General features: G+C 38.1%; 1 long non-coding RNA gene across 4 annotated transcripts in view; it reads right to left on the bottom strand.

The window, feature by feature from the left end:
- Positions 1-998: 998 nt before the first annotated feature.
- The window catches only part of LOC124551071, a 37,636-nt gene continuing 14,962 nt past the window's right edge, over positions 999-23,672 (bottom strand). For all 4 annotated transcript variants that reach the window (XR_006967764.1, XR_006967762.1, XR_006967763.1 and 1 more), the window contains 4 exons: positions 2,937-3,214; positions 1,816-2,011; positions 1,281-1,638; positions 999-1,135 (listed from right to left, as the gene is read on the bottom strand). This is a non-coding gene — a long non-coding RNA (uncharacterized LOC124551071). The remainder of the gene's footprint in view (positions 1,136-1,280; positions 1,639-1,815; positions 2,012-2,936; positions 3,215-23,672) is intronic.

Below are 23,672 nucleotides of genomic sequence, written 5' to 3' on the forward strand. Positions count from 1 at the left end.
GGAAACAAAACCGATGTAGCCCCAAACCGATTATTTCAGCAATGATCACAATCCCTACCATTGAGGTTAATGCACCATTTGAAGTCTGCCCTTGACTGATAAACCACGCTCCCCAAACATAAATTATAGACCACTGTTGTCACACAGTAATTTATGAAAGTTTAAATGCAATATGAATGAAAAAGTTTTTCCATCTGTTTAGCTATTGGTCGGTTACTAGTGAGTGCTGTTACACTTCTTGAGAGCAAGCTGTAATCATCAGGTACTGGTATATAGCTGGTAATGAGGCGGCATTCTTAATTCCACAGGCTTGCTTCGTTTCCTCCTTTCCTATTTCACTGCCAAAGTACAGTAGTGAACTCACTGGAACGTAATATGTTATGAATACTGTTCGGATCGATATGCACTTAAAACCCACGAAATATGAGCCAAAACTCCTGTACATATGCAGTTAAAATGTTCTCTTACTGCCAGTATATGCCTATAAATGTGCAGCTAAAATTCTTTAATTATGCATGTCTCTTAAATAAATTCGTTAAAATATGCATCTTACTTGGGAAAATTAATGAATAACCATAAAATATTTTCAATAATCGCTATAATTCAATGAATAAAATGAAGTATAACATAGGTAAGTTTGGTAAATTCCAAAAATTTGAGTTTGTCTGAACTACCAACATTTTTTCCATATTCTCTAAAAGAAAATTTTTCCTGTGGTCAGATAATAACATTTTCAGTCTTGAAAATTATTGTCCAACATCACATGACACTACACGTAAGAATTTAAGAGCAGCGACGTCAGACGATGTAAAATCATCTAAATTCTCGGAGCGTTTGTTTCCTTCCAGTAACTGAGCGATCTTCCGAATCGTAGGACAACCAGGATTTCTATAAAGAACTGCATCTAATTTTCTTCTAAGTCTCTCACTGATCGGACCTGGCCAACTCTTGCTCTGTGTCCTGAGTCCTTCGACGAGAGCCACTGCCTTCATAGCTTCCACGTTTCTCAGTTAGGTCTGGAAGGCCACCAAAGTGCGCTGGGATGAAAGATAGGCTGTGTAACACGCTAGAACTCTTCAGGGCGTCCTTAGATTTTGTAATGGCTGTTTTTGCTATCTTCAAAGTCCTTTAGGACCTAGAACAAGAAAGTAGTAATCTAGTCAATGTCGGTTTCAAGCTGAAAACTGCTGTACAGAGAAATAAGCTTAATATTGGAATTCTATGTTGTGTTCGTTTTCTTTGCTTATTTAATTTATCCATAACTACATAAGCATCCATACCTCTTCAACTTTTCTGAGGTTGTCTGCATAATAATTTACAGCTGAAATCCACGTTCCCCACCCCGTCAAGGCTGGTTCAGGTGGCAGAGGACAGTCACGGTGAGCAGTCTTGAAAGCTCTCACTCGGTGCCTTTATGAAAACCTTCTCTGCCGAAGATATAACGCTGTTAATCTCTGGCAATGCGGCTCTGACCTTTTCTGCCACTCGATGGATGCCATGAGCCAGACACGTGAGGTGAAATAGGGTAAAACACCCGGAGGCACTCTGCAGCCTTCAGCATATATCCGGCACTATCCATCACAATGGCCAAAACCTTGTTCTCCCCACGTTTCTGGTCCTCACTTCTCCATAGCACGCCTGAAAGAAAATCAAAGGATTTTACAAGTTTCACACTTTTACAATTTTGTTATTATTTCATTATTGGCTCGCGACATGACGTGAAAAACTAATTATTGGCTCGAGATTTGATGTGAAAAACTTCATTCCTATATTACCTATAATTTATTTTAACTATTCAGTATCAGCGAAACTTACACACTGCTTCCTGCACTGTGCGTGCAATCGTGGCGTGTGTCGTTCGTTCCACTTCTTTCTACACTATGATATGTCCTCGTCCAGCCTTGTCAGCAGAGAGTTTTCCAACTATGACGTGCACCATATACCGACCAGTTTCGCCAACGGACAGCCAGACTGGAGAATCGACAATTTCTGTCATAACATTCTCCAATGTCTGTAATAGAGAATCTAAATTAAATCATACACATAAACAAGTGGCACTGCGTAGGACACATACATACGAAAACAAAATATATGCGTTTTAGCACCTATCTATATTGTGACTGTTTTCGTATGTATATACACTGACCAAAATAAAAGCCGTTCAAGCCGCACAAAAAACTACATTATTTAAAAATAAATTTACTTTCTTTTTTGGAGTGAACTTTTCGAGACAGACTGTTTCCGTCTCAAGTCCTTTCCTCAATTGTCTTTCCCTTTTTTGAAAAACTTCACTCACTTTGAATTTAGTTTTTTTTCCTTTCAAGTAACAATGTTCATTTTACAAAAATTAACATTCAAAAATAATTTAAATTTATTTTTAGAGTTTTTTTAAATTAACGATTATTATTTTGGCCCATGTATATACCAAATTTTTTTAGGTATTTTTAATCCAGAGCTCGTTCTTTTACTGAAAGCAATAACAACATTTTTTCATCTGGTGGCCTGCTAAGCCTAACGCATCTGAGGATTTTATTTCAGGGTTTGCTCCCTCAGCCTTTGAAGATCCCTCTTCACCACAAGGCAGTGGTTCCTCCTCCGCCAGCTGAGCCATACCAAAGATGTTCTTCTCTGCCGTAGCTGCCGTCAAGGACCTCGCCATATCCCTGGCAAGGGTTGATAATGGCAAGGAAAATGGAAAGGTTTAGGATAGGATAGGATAAGAGACAGGTCGTTGTGGGATACACTTTGTCAGTTTCCTCCCCTTTGGTCCTCCAGAACCAGAGGACGCAAAACTCCTCGCCCGCACGGATAGTACTACGTTAAGCCAGTGTCCCCTGAGGAGGGGAAAGAAAATCCTGATGTCTGTCCCTATATACCAAATTATATCCATTGACTTTCACATACTTACGTTCATAAAAATTACCGAAAAACCTTACCTTTTCATACAATAGCGTTGACTCATGATGAATATGTTTTCCTGTGTATTTTTTCAAGAAGGTCTTTAATGCTTCATTCTCCAACTTATTCGGGGGAATGTTTACTTTTATTAAAGCCTTGCAAGGATCTTCACTGAACTCATTTTTGTCGTCCACATTCTTCGAAATGATGAGATCAGTGGTTGCTGTGAAGTTTTTAACCATGTCTTAGTTAAATTGTTCTGGTGCTGAGATGTCTTTTAATGCAGATGCAGTTGAAATTTTTTCTCAACCCGGACCTAAAGCGTTGGAGAAGTGAATATCAATAAGTACGTACAATTGTACAAAAATGTAAGAGAACAGTGTGTACCCGCAACTTGGTCACTCAAAAAAGTTAATTAAGACTACAAATAAGTTTATAAAAATTGGAACTTCGATCCCCACACAAAATGTAACACTTTTTTCAATTTCAAAGATCGCCAAAGGTAATTCCTAAAGGTTTCTTCTTTTTCCTTCCCATTTGCACATAGGAAACATGCACGTCAATTTACAAACGTACTTAATAATTGTTTTAAGTTCTTGGAAAAATCATCAAAAAAGAGAAAAACAAAATTAAACTCACCTCTTTTTCACATAGTTGGCACAATATTATTTTTCTGTCCATTGTGAAAGCACAATCGCTTCCAATCCATTTCCCAAAATTATTGCTTTTTGGTCTGGGCATATTAGAAATTTGAAGATGGTAGCAAAGAGTTGATGCGAACAGCACAGAAACACATGCAAGAATGTTTCATATACCGAAATGCCAACAATAACTAGTAGGGCAATGTTGGCACACTGCAGCGACCTGATCACACATTAACTGTGGGCAACAAATACCGAAGCATGTTTCTACTCCGACAATCCATCTTGCAACAATGAACCATCAAAAGTCGTTAGCATCCTTATTCGAGAAACTAAGTAAGTGGAAAAACAACACTATGTCCTTCCATAAGCTACCCACGTTTACCTGAAAGGCTTTCATTCTGATGGCTCATCCTGTAGTATCTCATTTTGGAAATTTATTGGCCTAAAATTCTGGGAGGTTCTTGGGTTGTCAGGGAATAAATGAATCTCAATATGATTTCTAAATGTCAAAAATATGCATCTTTAAGGCCATTTCCTCTAAATATGATAATAATATGCTCAAACGCCAAAATATGTAAATATATGCATTTTAAAATTGAATTTAAAGTAGCCTAGTACATCCAAAATATCATAATTTGTAAAGACACAACACCAGGTACAGTAAAAAAATGATATGCAAAACATGCAAAATCCGAACTCTAGCTATGACTGTTACAGTGCAACTACTTGTGATTCACCTGAATATGAAATCATAGCTTTTTAGTTTCAATCAATGTGACGTAGAAGATTTTCTTATGTCGCTTCTTTTTCTTGTTGGAGAATGGTCTTATCCGCTTTTGGACTAAAATTTTTAACAGAGTTATCATGTATACTTATGATATTTTCATTTAAAATGTTTCTGCACACCAGTGGCGTCACTTTTTGATCAGGAGTTATTCATCTTTCTTAATTACATTGAGAACTTAGCATGAAGCAGCCAGTCGCATGAATTGGTGCCCTTGGTTCAAAATGGTTCAAATGGTTCAAATGGCTCTGAGCACTATGGGACTTAACATCCAAGGTCATCAGTCCCCTAGACTTAGAACTACTTAAACCTAACTAACCTAAGGACATCACACACATCCATGCACAAGGCAGGATTCGAACCTGCGACTGTAGCGGTGCGCGGTTCCAGACTAAAGCGCCTAGAACTACTCGGCCACAGCGGCCGGCTGGTGGCCTTGGTAGCAGTTTCTTTGTTCAACTACTATTTCCAGTAAACTAATGGTGGTACCGCTGCTAAATTTTTATGGATTTTATCTATACTCCACATGTATATGCCAATCTGTTAACTTATATGCCTGTTATTATTATGCTAGTCCATTGGTAATTTTTTGTTGTTGTTTGTGCTGTTGTTTATGCATTTGTCATAAGCAAATGAAGTGGAGCATCTGAATTTTTTCTGCTAAGATACATGTTTCACACCATGGGTGTGAATCATGGACTCTCGGGACAGAGGAACAGCAGAAGCTAAATTCTTTTGAAATGTGGTGCTATAGACGCATGCTCAAAATAAAATGGATCGACAAGGTCACAAACGAAGTGGTTCTGGAAAGAGCAGGTGAGAAGAGAAGCTTCTGGAGTTTCACTGTTAAAAGAAGAGTGCAATTTACAGGCCATCTATTAAGACATAAAGGACTACTGAACACAATCATAGAGGGATATGTCGAGGGAAAAAGACCAAGAGGAAGACCACGACTGAGGTACATGATCAAATCGTGAGAGGTCAATAATTAAGTGATAGAAGAGTAAGAACTCTCATGGATATGATGGAGTGCCTAGCAGAATATTAAAGTACCGTGCTGCACATGTTAGCCCTGTATTTAGCCATATTTGTAATCTTTCCTTTAGGAATGGTCGCCGGCCACTGGTGGCCAAGCGGTTCTAGGCGCTTCAGTCTGGAACCACGCGACCGCTACGGTAGCAGGTTCGAATCCTGCCTCGGGCATGGATGTGTGTGATGTCCTTAGGTTAGTTAGGTTTAAGTAGTTCCTAGTTCTAGGGGACTGACCACCAGAGATGTTAAGTCCCATAGTGCTCAGAGGCATTTGAACCATTTTTTTTAGGAATGGTCAGTTTCCTGAACGATTAAAATACTTAGTAGCAAAGTCGCTTTATAAAGAGGGAGAAAATGATAATGTAGACAATTTTAGACTTATTTCTAAGCCATTGGTTTTTGAAAAGTTATTGAAAAGACTGTGTATGTAAGGATAATTCATCACTTTATCTCATACGATTTGCTATCAAATGTACAGATCGGCTTTAGAAGTTGTTAAACAACTGAAAATGCTATATTCTCTTTTCTCTGTGAGGTACTGGATGGGTTAAACAAAAGGTTACGAACGATAGGCATATTTCTTGATGTAACTCAGGCATTAGATTGTGTTGATCACAAAACATTGCTCCAGAAGTTGGACCATTACAGAATACAGGGAGCAGCTCACAATTGATTCACCTTTTACATTAGCAACAGAGAGCAAAAGGTCATTATTCGCATTGTTGAGAATGACTGTGATTTGGAGTCTGTGTGGAGACAGTGAAGTGGGGGTTGCCCCAGGGATCAGTTTTGGAGCCACTCCTGTTCATTATTTATATAAATGATATGCCATCTAGTATTACAGGTAACTATAAAATATTTATGTAGCTTGGTAGTAAATGATGATGTGTGCAACACTGGTCTGGTTTCAAATAGTGCAGTTCAAGACCTAAATTTATGGCTTATAGAAAATAAACTAACGCTAAATCACAGTAAGACACTGTTTTTACAGTTTCTAACACACGATTCAACAAAACCTGACGTTTTAATTTCACAGAATGAGCAAATGATTAGCGAAACTAAACAGTTAAAATTTTTAGGTGTCGTGGAATGCCCTCATTCAGGATCTTGTTCAAAGACTTAATGCTGCCATTTTTACTGTTGGAATGGTATCTGAAGTGCGTAATCATTCGAAAGGAAAATTAGTCTACTTGGCTTATTTTTCACTCCATTACGTCATATGGTATTATATTTTTGGGTAACTCTTCCCTTTCTAAAAGAATATTTTTGGCTCAGAAATGGGCAGTTCAGGCAATATGTGGCGTAAGCTCACGAACCTCTTGTCGACCCCTGTTCAAGTGTCTGGGTATTTTGACATTGGCCTCTCAATATATATATTACTTACTGTCGTTTCTTGTTAACAATTTTAGCTCATCCCCAATAATAAACAGCCTTCACTCACTTAATACTCGGCAGAAATGAAACCTGCATTTGGATGAGGCTCCCATAACTCTTGTACAGAAAGGTGTGCAGTATACTATTGCATCCATTTTCAATAAGCTACCGCTAGAATTAAAAAATCTTAGCAGTAATCCACGAGCTTTCAAATCGAAACTGAAGAGTTCCCTCCTTCTATTCTGTCGAGGAGTTCCTACAAAAATCAAGATGATTCTTGTTGTGTTGGTGAATACATTTACTTAAACTTATGGCTTAACTTTTTTGGGTAAATGAGCATTTTATTTTTATCTATTATTACTTTCATATTTTAATTTCATGTACTGACACGTTCCATGACCTTGGAGCTTGGCTCCTCAATTTGGTCCTACGAAACTTGAGATGTAAGTAAATAAATATTCACAAGACCTTTCTCATATGATGAGTATATTTCATTCATATTCTTAACACAGTGTTTTAAAATGTTTCTGGTGCCTCTCTCTAATTTGTCATAGAATTACTGGTACTCAATGAGATTTTCACTCTGCACTGGAGTGTGCACTGATATGTAACTTCGTGGCAGATTAAAACCGTGTGCTGGACTGAGACTCAAAAGGCAAAGGTTCCAAGTTCGAGTCTTGGTCCGACACACAGTTTTAATCTGCCAGGAAGTTTCAATTACTGATACTGTTCTAGTCGTGAAAAAGTTTGTAATACATCAAGTCTTGGAATAAAAAATTATTTTTTAAACCACTTACATTTTCTCAGAATTCATATATCCTTCAGTAGTGTAACGGTGATATGGGATTTGGAACTGACAACAAGACAGCTGAAACCTGTGTCATATTCCTAGACACCAACGGATTATAACACGTATAACCGCCACTTTATTGGTTCAGATTTTAGTCAACTTGGAATGATTATCACAATAAAATATACAGCAGCTGTGCAGAAAGAGGTACAAACCGGAATGAAATAAATATATGAAACATATAGAAAATGTACTGAGAATGCATTTTAATGAAAGCAGATTGTGAACATACTACTGGAAATAATACAGCTTTTCTATTGACACAAATAAGAAATTGATCTTTGAATACCTGATTGGTATCTAGCGAATACTAGATAGTTGGAAATGTAGCAGAAGCATACAAGAATTTTGTAAAGTATCCCACTCACATAAAATATTTAACACATCGTATCTATTTGTGTTACTTTATGTACAGTACACAATTACTATTATTTCACAAAATGAATTTTACATTATATGGAAATTATGGAGTATAAGTACCACTTGACATCACATAGTTGAACAAGATTCTAAATCGTTAAGTAAACAGTACAGAGGAATAAAGCTATAACAATATTTATAAGGTACCACAAAAGTTCAAAAAAAAATAATATAAAAACCAAAGCTGAGGTATTTTGTGGTACTGCAAATACAGTAACCCTAATCCAACATAACATTCTTTGGAGACAAGCAACAAGACAAGACAAAATGACATAACCACTTATAAATTGTGAGCCACTGCACAATAAGCTACTACCAACAAATGATAGAAACAGCAGTAAGGAACAGAAATGGACCTTTATCCCAGCGATGTAATCCCTAATGAACATTTTACTAGTGATGGACAAAAAGAAAATCTAAGTAAATAATGACCAAACAATTACATCAAGTAATCTCAGCTAACCAACTGCCAAACTTTACTCACAAATTCATTCCATTTACAACAGGAAAACAAATGCACCCAAGCCTCCTATAGTTAAAAGTTCAATGTGTATTTAATTTATAATAGGAAATATAATTTCAGGATGATCAGATGTGTATTATCATCAAGGTAAGGTATTATTAAGGTTAAACATAAGAAAGTAATTTCTGCCAAGTGCACTTTTGACTGAGCAGAGAACACATAAGAATTCAAGTAATTTACAAGAAAATATTGCTTAGACAAGATAGTATAAAAATCTTGGAGGCACAAATAATTCTGTAACATACATCATACTTCATTCAAAGAACTAAATGTATAAACTGCTGAAGAATAATTTGTTTCAAAACAGCGTTAGAAAACCAAGGAAGATTACTCAAAAATTAGGTACATAAAAAAGTAATTAAAAAGCAATGGGTGAAATTCTTGCATGAGCAACACATACAAGTATGTGATTCAAGCACTTAACGTTAAATACACACAACTCTCAATGTGCTTACACTTAAATGTAATTGTCTAAAGGACAGAGCAATCTGTAATCTAGTAGTACATTCAATTTTGTCACGACATAACTACAGCAAAAGGGAAATGAAATTTTGAAACAACATAAGTTTCTACAAAACCATTCTTATCACTGTAAGTCTCATCTGCAAATGAAAATGTATCACTTAATCGATTAGATAGGTATTTTGAGTATTTAATCACATTGTATTTATGTGTGGTTATAAAGCTTTATCCACATTTTAGATGGTGCTTCATCGATGAAGAATATGCATACCTGATTTACGTTTGAGTCTGAGATCAGAAACGTACTGTACAATACTCTCTATTCACTGTTTATACAAGGTGGAGAAAAATTGTGTCACGAAATTTTAACCCTGGATATCTGACGCCAGTAGGAACCAAAATTACTAATGTTGTGTAGGTCGACAAGGCACCATTTTTAAACTATAGAAACTTGGCGCCACGCGCTACGATTGCCTGTGGGACTGCCCTGTTGCCGTTTGTTGGTTGACGGGCATCGCTATCGTTGTCGGCTCACACGTACAGACACCATACGCACACGTTGGATTAGGTCTTGCTGTTTGTCTCCATCTCACGTCAGAGACTTTCACACGTAAGCTTCGCTTTGGAGCACACACACGTCGTCTGCGATAGTCATACAGTAAGCACAGCGGCATAGTATTCGTTTGAAGAACAAGGAGATATGGTTGTTGTTTGCGGACTAGCCGACGGTAATGCGCATGAAGCTCGACGATTGTATGAGGAACGGTACCCAGCAAGACCGCAAAAGTGTACAGCAATTCACCGGCGACTTGCCGAAACAGGCTCGTTAGTGGGATATGAAGGTAATGCTGGAAGACCTCCAACACGACAGGATGTTGCATTTGAAGAGACTGTTCTCGAGCGCTTCGAAGAAGAACCGGCGACAAGTACTCGAGTGGTTGGACACGACATGGGGGTCACTCATCGGTTAGTCAGGAAAGTTTTGAGGGATGACGGCCAGCATCCATTTAGTTTCCGCCTTGTCGAAGACCTAAATCCTCTGGCGGTCTATGAACACAGGCTAAGTTTTTGCCGGTAGTTTCTGCGACATGTTGCACGAGATCCCGTCTTCCCCGCCATTGTGTTGTGTACCAACGAGTGAACCTTCCATCTGGATGGCCTTTACAACACTGGAAACGTTCATTACTGGGCAAGGAGTCACGTCACGTCACCTACGTCCGCGGGCACCAGGAACAATTTTGGCTCAACATTTGGGCAGGCACTGTGGGTGACCATCTAATTTGACCGGTCCTTCTACCTCCTCGACTTACTGGGGTAAATTACCTTCAATTTTTGCAAGAAACTTTATCTGGCCTGCTGGAAGATGTTCCCCTGGACATACAGCTATGCATGTTGTTGCAGTGTGAGGGGGCGCCTGCACAAAACTGTCATGATGTGTGCAGATATTTAAATGAACTCTTAGACGGCTCGTTAATTGGCAAAGGAGCTCGTAGGACATCGCCCCCGCGATCATCAGACCTCACGCCACCAAACTTTTTCCTGTGGGAATTCTTTCTAGTTCACCCACACAGACGGGAAACGCCTAGAAACGAAGAGGCATTCATGGCTCGCATTCAACATACCGCCAATCACATCAGGGCAATGACAGGAATCTTTGAGAGAGTTCGGCAAAACAACTTTCCATGCTACTAAGCTTGTGTCGCGTCAGAGGGTCACCAGTTCGAGCACCTGCTTTAAGTAAACAATGTCCTAGGTAGAAAAGAGGCCCTTTTCAAGGCCAATCAAATTAGCAAATACTTTCTATACGTGAACTAACAGCTGTTGATGGGTTTGTTCCTAGTAAATTTTATCATGAAACTACAATAGATGTGCTAGGACCCTGCAGGTTACGCCCCCAGGCCTCCAGAGTGGAAAACTGGCGCCCTGCCACCGAGCGTGCAGGCCGCCTTGGATACATCGCCATCTCTTAGGCGTTATCCAGAGCATCCAGCAAAATGCAATCAGGCGGCCTATCGGAGCGCGTGGTGTGAAGTTCCAGTAGTTTAAAAATTATGCGTTGTCGAGCTACGCAGCAATAGTTAGTGGGTTAAGTATGAGGGAGGGGGGGAGGGGAGGTTGACCCGTACTCACTCCCAACTATGCGTTTTCGTGAACTTCCCTGTCTATCTATGTTTGGTTTCCCGCCCTTCCTGTGGTTACGTCATGGTTCTTCTTATTCTACGTGGGGCAGCAGCGATGTGTATCGATATTTACACCGTGTACATCTTTGGTTTTGTGCATATAGTTTCCGGCTAGGGTGTCTGCGGTGAGTCGGTCGGTTGCGGCGGACCAGGTAAGTTATCTCCCCGCGCTGCAGTCGGCTGGATCCACTGGAAGTCCCTGCGCAGTGTCGGAGCGTGTGTGGAGCTGTCCATTAGCTACGAACTTCGTGGTTCACCAACCCAGGACGTCAAAGTTCAGTAGTGGTTTCAAGTACCCAAGACACGACTATTCATGTTGTGTGGTTCGTTTCGGTGGTTCGCTGTGGGGAGGTTTTCATGTGAGTAATACCAAGTGCTTCTATTTTGCTTAAATTACCGCCCATGCGGTGGGGAGGTTTTCATGTGAGTAATACCAAGTGCTTCTATTTTGCTTAAATTACCGCCCATGCGGTGCAATTAACTATATTGGTTGACTACAATTCGAGTGCACCAGCGGAATTTTCTGCCTTGTTGCCATTAGTGTTCTGCTTACCTGCCCTGCCCACTGACATAATTTCAGGCATTGTTCCTTTTGGGTGAAGTTGACTGTATTACCGTATATCAAATTTAAGTGTACCAGAGGAATTTTCTGCGTTGTGGCTGTTAGTGTTCCAGTTACCTGCCCTGGCTACTAACGTAATTTCAGGCAGCATCCTTTCCTCACCTGTTGTCGCTGTCCAACATGGTGTGTAGTTTTGACAGCGAATACTTATTTTATTGTGGATAATCACGTTCGTATCTTTTGTTGAGTTCTCATGTACTGATTGGTAGCAGGCAAGTGGTTGTGTCAGCCGATCCGTGACTGTTCCCTGGTTGGATTCCGATGGATCAAGTGTACCTGGACTCACCACTTGACTCACCTAAGTGAACGAGGACAGATCGACCTCCCTGGAGGCTTCTGAGTGCCGTTTTCTTTATTGTCCTTCTCACTGGTGTTTAATTGTCTGTTTACAATCTATCATAGCAGATGATTTAAAAATTCTTGTTTTTACTGTAGTTCATGTGTTTTTGAATTTTGGAAAATCAATTGTGGGGCTTAAGCCACTTAAGACGTTATCCTTGAAATTACCCTTTAAGCAAAAACATTGTGGCCTTCTGCCTTAAAAGATTATGGTAATATAGTTTAAAATTTTAAGATTTAACTGTGTCCCTCGGCTGCTTGTATTGCACCTTACAAATGTTTGTTCTATTGAGGTTTTCCAGCCTCTCTGTGATACCATATATATTTTAATTATTTTATTTGCTGTTTTAATTGCATTCTTTTTATTTTGTGGACTCTTAAGATTTCTTGTTTGGAGGCATTTAGCTGTGAAATAATTGCCTTTTTGAAACTTATAGTTCTAAAGATTCGGCTAATTGACGTTTCGATTTAAAGGTGCTACCAAATTACAATAAATTACAATTTTGAGTGAACCTGACTGACACCTTATTTGGCCCTTTCCACAATCCTAATCACCTGCTTTGCTCTGCGGGTTTAGAGGGCGCTTCAATTAGTAATTTTGATTTTCACTGGCATGAGCTATTCAGGGTTAAAATTTCGTGACACAATATTTCTCCACCCTGCATAGCCCACTAATATGACACCTAACATTTATTATGTAAAGGCATATATGGGTGCTAGAAAATCATTTTAACTTAGTCTATATGCTAAGCAACCTGTCTGTGTACATTTTTGATAGAAGGGAACGCTTCATCAGTTAGTTAGTAGCAGTATCACATTGGTGACTGATGATGCTACTGTCTACCATCACTGTAAGTAAATTCAGATCCTACACATGATCACTTTTTGGTGTACTGAATTGATTTTTAATATTGGATATTTGTAACATAATACTCCAAGCAAGACAAGGAACCCAGTATTAATCAATCATAAGATTATTACTAAGTTTCTGGAGATTTTCACATTGCTTAAGTGTCTATAGTTAAGGTTAGAGAGTGATATAAAACGAACAAGTTAAATGGGGAAGAGGGAAATTTAATAGAGAAGTTGAATTTGTGATAATGCTCTAGGAAAATGCAGTGAATCTATTAGGGGCTCTGTGTGTAAGTTGCTGGTGCTATGTATTCCTTAATACTGCTCAAGTGTTTGAGATTCATATCAAATAGGCCTGACAGTGCAAAACGGAAAAACTCACAGAGGTGTTGCTGGGATAATAACATGCTGCTAGAACTCCCACGTGAGTGTAACAGGGATGTTGAATGAACTGAATTCAGAAAAAAATGAGAAAATAGTAACGTGTTCATCACAAAACTTGTTGACTGAATTTCAGTGTCCTACATTATAGATAGACCGTACAACAATCACATTGGCTTTGTCATATACTTGCATCGGGATCATAAGAATAAGGTGAAATAGATTTGGAGACACAAATTATTTTTCCCTCAGTCTGTGTGCAAATGGAATGTGATAGGGAATGGCTAACGTTGATCCAAAGTACACTTCACCATACCCCATGTGGTATCATGTGGCATGTGTATGAAGATATAGGCATAAGGAAATTAAAAGAACAAATTTTATTAGAAGTGAAGACATACTAACAGGCAAGTGATTGCAAATGTATTCAGTCAATATTTATAGAATGTTGAAGAAGTAAGATAAAAAAAGAGGAAAAAGGAAGAACAACAAAAAATAGAACAGCATCTGAACAGCTGCAAATTTATCTAAGCTCTCAGAAAACAATGACTAATTTAAGGTTACTCTGACTGCCTGTTGATGAAAGATTATGTCCATTAAATCATTAAATGTGACATAATCATGTCGTATTTTGGTACTAAGTGATAAATTCCTCCTTATTGCTATGGATTATCTTTATAGCACCTCACTTTGTTAGGAATCACCTTGTTCTCTGTTTCATGTGAAATATTTTCATATTCACACAGCCTCATTAAGTAATTTTTACATTCTACCTAGATAGTTGCTGCATTTAGTGAAGACCATTCTTTTTGTTTAACATTGCAAAATTATAAGTTGACCAGAGTTTATTTGTGAAGCTTCATGTTTTATAAATAATTTTTCACATAATAGCGTTCATATTGAGAAAGTGATAACAGATTACTGTAATTTTTTTTTCATTTCAATGACACCTTCAGACACTTTATAATTTCAGAGTACGAAACATTAATTGTGTTAGAAGTATGTAAGTTCATCATTAGGTGCCATTGTAATTTACTTTTAAAAGAGAGATAACTGTCGTATTAGGAAATATATCAATTTCTTTACTATTTTGACATTTAAAGTTCTGCTAATATATAGATTTCTGGAGGCAGAAGATAATTCATCTTTCCTTCACATATATGCAGAGATCAGCCCGAATATTGTAACCACCTACCTACCGTCGGTATAAACACGTCCAGGCGAGGAATGACTGCTAATCAGACGCCCACGTGGTGTATGAAGTGTCAGTGAACATGCTGTCCATGTTTACAATGGAGAGCTGTGCTGTTATTTGTGTTTGACCGAGAACAGAGTCTGATGGCCAGGAAGCTCAGTACGAGCTTTTTGGAAACTGCGCGACTTCTCAGGCATTCGAAGAGCACTGTAGTGAGTCTCTTGAACACGTGGTGAAACCATGGCGAACCATGTCCAGACATCGTGAGGTTGGTCGGTCACCCCTCATGTCTGACGTCATAGCATGGCCACGTAAAACAGGACAGGCATACAACTGTGGCGGAACAAACATCAGACTGTATTGGAACACACAGTGCACTGAACACTCATAATTATGGGTTTCTGCACCGGACAAGCCAAGCATGTGACAATGTTAACGTCACGACATCGGCAACGGCAGCTGAAATAGGCATCTGACCATCGGTACTGGACGCTGGTGCAGTGACACAGCGTTGCGTGCTCTGATTAATTCCAATACCTTCAATATCACGGCTATGGGGTGGGGTTGGGGGGGGGGGATGTGTCGTCCTGCAGGGGAACAGCTCCTTGATACCTGTACTGTGTGATGGATACAAGCTGGCGGTGGTTCTATTATGCTTTGGGGAACATTCACATGGGCGTCTGTGACCCAGTGGTATTCATGCAAAGCATTATGACAGTCAAGGAATATTATGCACTGGTTCCAGACCTTCATGACGATCATGTTTCCCAACAGCAGTGGCAATTTTCATAAGATAAAGCACCATGTCCCAAGGCCAGGGGTGTGGTGGAGTGTTTCGAGGAACACATCAGCGAGTTCCAGATCATGTGCTGGTCTCTCGCTACATTTGAACCATATCAAACACATCTGAGACATGACTGAACGCCGCATCAGACTTCATCGTGACCCTGCTCAGAATTTAGGGGGAGTCAAAGTATTTGTGTGTACAGGTGAACTCTCTTTCAGTGACATTCAAGGCCTCACTGCTTCCATGCCAAGATGCACCACCGCTGTTATCTATGACAAAGGAGGATTACCAGCTATAAGGTAGGTGGTAATAACGTTCTGGTTGATCAGTGTACAAATAAATGCAAAATTGTAGATGATGAGTAAACTACTACCAATGAATAAGGATAAAAGCTTTGACACTACAAATTATCCTGTAAGTTTTCTTAGTTTTTTGGTATGTGTGTCAGTTTGTCTGGACCAAACTGAATTTTAATGATAAGTTTAGTTCTGTGGTATTGAATCTGAAAAGGAGCTATGGGTCTTGCTGCCATCTTACTGAACATGCAACAACATGAGACAAACTGATAAGTAATAATTGTAATAACATGATCATTATACCTCACTGAGACTGAACTTGTCCACATTATTGATTCAGGTTATAGATATTTATTAAAGACATGAGTAATTACTGATATGCATGACACCATCTTCTTCACGTTTTTATTGTACATTTTATTTGTTCACATACCATGGCTATTAGTGTTACAACAGTCTCTCCAGATTCTTCTAATTTTCCCTGGTTTTAGAATAATGTTTCAGTTTTACTTCTGGTCTTAATCTGCAGCTCATGACTTTTCTATTGTAAACCTCCCCTGCTGTACTTGTTATTGCAAAGTTCATTCATTTGTTGTCAATCAGTTGTAGAAAGTTATCAGCGTGTAAGGACTGACACATTTATGAAGAAACTGCTTATTATTGATCTAAGGAATTAGTTTTGTGGGCTGTTTTTGGGCATTTTCATATTGAAGTGATTGGCAATGAAAAGAACTGAATACAGAGTGTACATAAAGTCCAGAAACACTCTCAATTATTTATTGCACAAGAACCAAACATTGTACAGATACCATATATATGTAATTTTGAAGAGAAACCCTGAAAGCTTTTTTTTTCATGTATACCACCACAGCATAGTTTGGCAACATGTGATGGTCAGTGCTAGTCCCAAACATGGCGAGTTCAGGTGTGTGCTACAGAAGGGGACTGCTGTTTCATGAAATCCAATCACCAGATCTGTGACTTTTCTTCATAGGGACACATTAAAGATCTGGTGTATATACCACCTCTACCACATGATGTAGCAGAGCTCCAGGAGAGAATACAGGAAACGGTTGCCACAGTCAGTGATGCCATGCTGGGATGGGTATGGCAAGAATTCAATTACCATATTGACTTCTGCCAGGTCACCCATGGTTCGCATATCAAATGTTTGTAAAAAAAAAAAAGAAACTTTCAGAGTATCTCTTCAAAATGCAATATGGATGACATGTTTAATTATTTTGCTCATCTCTATTCGTTTCAGTATGCTGCTTTACTCCCTTTTTTTCTTTCATGCGATTTCAGTACATCTTATTCCTTATGATATTCCTCTAAGTATTTCACATACTGTTTTCCAATTATGATTCTGAATGTATCTCACTTAAGATTGAATTCACATGTCTGTCATTTTCTTGTCGCATAATTTCTCCACTTGTGACGTTAATTCATCTCGAAGATATAAATTTCCCATATGAAATTTTCTGCTTAGGCCATTACTGTTGGTCTTCCTCTATTGCCTCTCCCACGTTTGTTATTCCGCTGTGTATCTGAATTTATTAACGCTTTAGCAACTGACTGTGAGAGTGCCTGAAGAGATAAATGTTTGAAATTGCTTTTTACATTCACTAGTTGGTATTTAACACGGAACTTGGTATATTTCTGTTGTTCCATGTTATAGATTACAAAATCGTGGTAAAATACGATTCTATAGCTTTGGAGGGGTATTTTAATATGAGGCATGTCGTTTGCCTCCTGTGACATATATTGGAGTTAGTGTTATATGGACTGGAAGGTGTGATGCAAGAAAGCCTCACAAGGAATAAAGCAGCAATTATTGTCAAATGAGCAGACAAGCAAACAATGGATAAACAGTGGCAAGAATTCAATCTCTCTAGATGGTGCCTTGTGTTCATTTTTTTGAATCATGTAGAGAGGAAAAGTGAAACCACTGGAAGTTGTTTTTAAAGGGAATGCCATATAGTATTATGAATACCACTTGTTTTCTTAAGGACTGTTTTACAGATGTGTTACTTAAAGACAAGCACAGGAAGATCTGTGGGAAAAAGTTGCAGAAGTGAAGTGCTTCAAGTTCCCTGTAGGATGAACACTCTTGGTGGCCAAATTTCCTAAATGTATGGCATGGTCCACAATGCATGGTTAGTGAGTTAACTCTCAGAATGTAGTATAATTAAAATGCAGTTATTTGTAGGGAGGTGGATTTTCAAATTGTATTGCAAACACATAGACAATTTTAGCACTTTTTCCTCAATATTGTCTTTAAAATACCGGAAAACAAAATACAAAGCACACTTATATTAAAGTAATAATAAGGGATGTCAGTAAATTACGTAAACAATGAAATGTTCTTTTTCTGTTATGAAGATAGTAGGCCACTTTGTGCTGCACAGACTGAACAAATGCTGTGTAACAACTACTAGCCATTTCTCTGCTGCACTTCTCCTAAAATGACATGGTGCAGTGGAGCAGAGCTTATTACACTAAAAAGAATATCAGAAATTGGAAACAAAACAATAAGTGAGATTCGGGAAGCAAAAGTGTTAAGGATATACTGGGACAATAACTGCAGTAGTAGAACTAGATTTCTTTCTTCTAAATGCAGTATTTAGATAACTGCTTCAAATTATTTGTGAAAGTACCAGTGTATGTCAAAATATAATATATTTATCATCAAATTATAATATCAAAGGAACACTTGAGGAAGTATATTGTGTTATTGTATGACAGAGGTAATGAGACATACACAACAAATAGAAATCGCTTTCAATCAACACAAAACCAATGACTATAAAGCGACTTTCAGAATTTTCACTAATTAAAATTTATGTTCACTTGTACAAATAAAGGTTACATGAATAAAACTCTTGATATAAATATGAGCAGACTAAAATAAACATTTCAATAACACAAAATTCTTATGTGGGATGAGTTTAAGACACCACTGACAGTAATGGAAGCTGATTAGTTCCAGAGCATAAAGAACAGACACATCCAATAACTTAAACAACTATAGCTAATTTTTTATGCAGGCTGTTTCAGGAGGAATGATAAATATTGTAGGAGGTGGATGTATGGAGTAACTGCAATGAAAAGTGTCCTATAGTATGTGCCCAAATTTTATTGGGTACGAAAATACAGCTGAGTTCAACGCATTTTCGTTTTGTGTGTTGGTACACAGGTTGTTTTGGGTTGGTATGGCCATATTGTGAAGTTGTGCTGCAGTTGACGTTGAAGTTCTCATTCTGATTTACTGGCCAAGTCTACTGTACTGTAGTGAGCAAACCAGCCTCATGTATTTGTATATACTGAGTATACCAGTATGGTATAAATGTATGTGTTTTGTAATGAAAACGCTGCTGCTGCTTGTAGAGAATATGGAATACGATTTCCTAACTGCAGACTACTAGATGCAAGAGTGTTTACTCATGTGTTCAGTACACTGTGTGATACTTATACAGTGCCTAATGCTCATATTGCATTAAAACTGCGTGCCGGACCGAGACTCTTTTCTTTGAGGAGTGCTAGTTCTGCAAGGTTCGCAGGAGACTTCTGTGATGTTTGGAAGGTAGGAGACGGGGTACTGGCAGAAGTAGAGCTGTGAGGATGGGGTGTGAGTCGTGCTTGGGTAGCTCAGATTGTAGAGCACTTGCCCGCAAATGGCAAAGGTCCTGAGTTCGAGTCTTGGTCCTTCACACAATTCTACTCTGCCAGGAATTTCATTTTCCCTTCTCATTCATTTAATATCCTCCAATAAAGTGACAGATAACTCAAAAATGGTAATGAAATTAACTGTTGCAATCTATATTAATTTATTCCATACATCACCATGTACCACAGAGCTTTTTGCGTTAATATTCAGGATATTTGTTGTGCATAGAACCAAGATTAATGGTATTAATGGACCTATTTAAATGCGAACATTCACATGATTTATACATTCACATGTGTCATATAAGCTCATTGGCCATGAATAACATGACACAAACATCAATTTTGTCTAAAATTTTACCTGGCGTGTCATATATATATATATATATATATATATATATATATATATATATATATATATACATATATATATATATTCAAAACACCTCATTTTATTGCGATCAGCTGTGTTTTGCTGTGAATGAAACTGAAACAATTGTTCTGGGGCTTTATATGATAAGCCAGCCGCTGTGGCAGAGTGGTTCTAGGCGCTTCAATCCAGAACAGTGCGACTGCTACGGGCACATGTTCGAATCCTGCCATGGGCATGAATGTATGTGATGTCCTTAGGATAGTTAGGTTTAAGTAGTTCTAAGTTCTAGGGGACTGATGACCTTGAATGTTAAGTCCCATAGTGCTCACATCTGCTTGAACCACTTTATATGATACCACAGTGAGGCATGAGTGAACAAAACAATTTTCAAATAAATGTAGTTTAGTTACAGTAAAGGATCGTAAATTGAACACCATACAAAAAATTTCAGATGTTCAATGTCATCACACAATTCATAATACACATACCATATAGACGTATTATTTCTATAGCTAAAAAGAAATTTAAAAGTAAGTGTAATTACTTCGATTAATTAGCTTTTCCTGAATTTCATAGTATTATCTGTTATTCTTGACAGATTTAAGAAGTGTGGCAAGACCATTTGTAACCAGTAAAAAACCATAACATTAATGGTAACATATGAAGCCTGGTGGAAATCTGTCTTGCAGATAAAGAACTTCAGTGTAGTTTCACAACTTTGTTTACTCATTTCACAAGGATGGAGAACCATTTAATAGCATTTTTAAAACGGTAGTTGGCATAAACTTACCAATAGAGCTGGAAAAGTAAAGAAATGATTACTTTTTTGACAGGAATGAAAGAGAATTTTTTGTTAATTAAGGTTATCTGAAATCAATGACCATATGAGGAGATGTTCAACTAAAGAGTTTTATTTTTTGTGAAATACTGTGATATAAAGTTGAAGCACTTAAGTCATTGTATCCTCAGATCCAAAACTATAATGTATACATGCAAGGTGTCAATCCAGAATGCAGCACCATTATATATAGGAAAACCCTGTAAGAAATTCGTGGTATTCTGAGAATAAAATGCCAGCGCCCAGAATTAATGAACTCAGAATCCAGAATATATATATATATATATATATATATATATATATATATATATATATATATATATATATATATATATGTGTGTGTGTGTGTAAAGTCAATATTTCCAGGACTAAATGAAGAGGTACCAACCTATATGAGTAAAGAAATATTTGAAGTTGGAATAAAGGAGCTTGTAGATGCAGAAATTTACAGAATTTCTGTTCTCCTAAATAAATCTGATTGACATAAAAAGAAACGAATAACAGGGAACCGGTCTTATTAGTACAAAATTTGTATATAGAAAAAACGCAGTCACAGATGAGGGTGAAGAGCTTTACACAAATTATTAATTATTATTGTGGAAACTACTTAAACTATCGTCCATAATGTTCACCAAAACATTTCAATACTAAGGAAATTAAACTTTCGTATCCAATATCTCAGAACTTTTATATATATATTCGCATAATTTTTAACTTATTAATACATTTGCATATATCACAGCAACATTTCCTTAGGAATGAAATAAAGAAAACTGATGTAATGCCATTTTTAAAATGTGGCAAAATATATTTCATTCATATGTTATGGCAAATTTGCCTGTAAAATGACATTGTTTTTTATGGTGGCAATCATCCTAAAATCCTCTTAGTTTTCAAGTCGATGTACCTATGTTTAAGCTCAAGCTTTTGAAGATATTCGCCATCTTATTCAAGAATAAACTCCTATGGAGGATGATGGTGATCATCTAGGAAGGTCCTCTTTTAACCAAGAACTTATCACTAAGAGAATTTCAAAATCCTTTTAAACTATTTCAAGATGTCAAAATAAGAAATAATGTAGTTTTTAAGATGTAGTCAGAGAGACACCGACCTTAGTTTAATATTATTTCCTTTCCTACTATTCTGAATTGATTCCTTCTGACTGCTGGCATTATATTTTGTTCTCTGGTAATAATGAAAAAATAATGACAAAGAGTATGAATGATCAAATGGAAGAGATGTAACCTATGTGATATGTATCAGAAGCTATCGTCTTCTGTCACATAAAGAACTAACATGGCTACTAAAGGCTCTCATTCCATGCCACTTCCCAAATGACGACAGCAGATGTTACACTACTTTATGAATTCTGTATGACCTACAATACTGGCCATCAAAATTGCTACACCACGAATGATGACGTGCTACAGTCGTGAAATTTGACCGACAGAAAGAAGATGCGGTCATATGCAAATGATTAGCTTTTCAGAGCATTCACACAAGGTTGGTGCTGGTGGCGACACCTACAACGTGCTGACATGAGGAACGTTTCCAACCGATTTCTCATACACAAACAGCAGATGACCAGTGTTGCCTGGTGAAACGTTGTTGTGATGCCTCGTGTAACGTCCACTGTGCGTACCATCATATTTCCGACTTTGATAAAGGTCGGATTGTAGCCTATCACGATTGCGGTTCATCGTATCGCGACATTGCTGATCTCGTTGGTCAAGATACATTGACTGTTAGCAGAATATGGAATCGGTGGGTGCAGGAGGGTAACACGGAACGCCGTGCTGGATCCCAACAGCCTCATATCACTAGCAGTCGAGATGACAGGCATCTTATCCACATAGCTGTAACGGATCGTGCAGCCACGTCTCGATCCCTGAGTCAATTGATGGGGATGTTTGCAAGACAACAACCATTTGCACCAACAGTTTGACGACGTTTGCAGCAGCATGGACTATCAGCTTGGAGACCACGGCTGTGGTTACCCTTGACGCTGCATCAGAGACAGGAGCGCCTGCGATGGTGTACTCAACGACGAACCTGGGTACACGAATGGCAAAACGTCATTTTTTCGGATGAATCCAGGTTCTGTTTACAGCATCGTGATGGTCGCATGCGTGTTTGGCGACATTACGGTGAACACACATTGGAAGCGTGTATTCGTCATCGCCATACCGGCGTATCACCTGGCGTAATGGTATGGGGTGACATTGGTTACACGTCTCAGTCACCTCTTGTTCGCATTGACGGAACTTTGAACAGTGGACGTTACGTTTCAGATGTGTTACGACCCGTGGCTCCACCCTTCGTTCGATCCCTGCGAAACCCTACGTTTGAGTAGTATAATGCACGATCGCATGTTGCAGATCCTGTATGGGCCTTGCTGGATACAGAAAATGTTCGACTGCTGCCCTGGCCAGCACATTCTCTAGATCTCTCACCAACTGAAAACGTCTGGTCAGTGGTGGCCGAGCAAATGGATGGTCACAATACGCCAGTCACTACTCTTGATGAACTGTGGTATCGTGTTGAACTGCATGGGCAGCTGTACCTGTACAGGCTATCCAACGTCTGACTCAATGCCCAGGTGTATCAAGGCCGTTATTACGGTTGTTGTTCTGGGTACTAATTTCTCAGTATCTATGCACTGAAATTGGGTGAAAATGTAAACACATGTCAGTTATAGTATAATATATTTGTCCAATGAGCTACCCGTTTATCATCTGCATTTCTTGTTGGTGTAGCAATTTTAATGGTCAGTAGTGTAGTTTTTCGCACAGAGTGGAAAGATTTTGTGATACATACAGTCAAAATAATTCTGGACTGGTAATTTTAAATCTAATGCATGCCTGAAAACAATTATGATGGTTTAAAAACAAAACAATTTTCCAAATAATGGTGAATGGTGAAAGTTGTACATTTTGTATAGCATACAGAAGCATTCGTTACAATATTAAATGGACAAAAGTATTTAAAAACAGTGATTACTGGGAAGCCTTTTGGTCTCATTTATTGTCCACATTAGTCAATTGAAACACAGAACCCAGTGAACTTTCACAACAAAGAAAATAATTATTTAAATTGTATATAGAAGTCATACTACAACAAGACTGTAAGATATCCTTGTAGTTACTAAATTTTTAG

The sequence above is a fragment of the Schistocerca americana genome, chromosome 9 (genome assembly GCF_021461395.2).
Source record: "Schistocerca americana isolate TAMUIC-IGC-003095 chromosome 9, iqSchAmer2.1, whole genome shotgun sequence".
Taxonomy (NCBI): domain Eukaryota; kingdom Metazoa; phylum Arthropoda; class Insecta; order Orthoptera; family Acrididae; genus Schistocerca; species Schistocerca americana.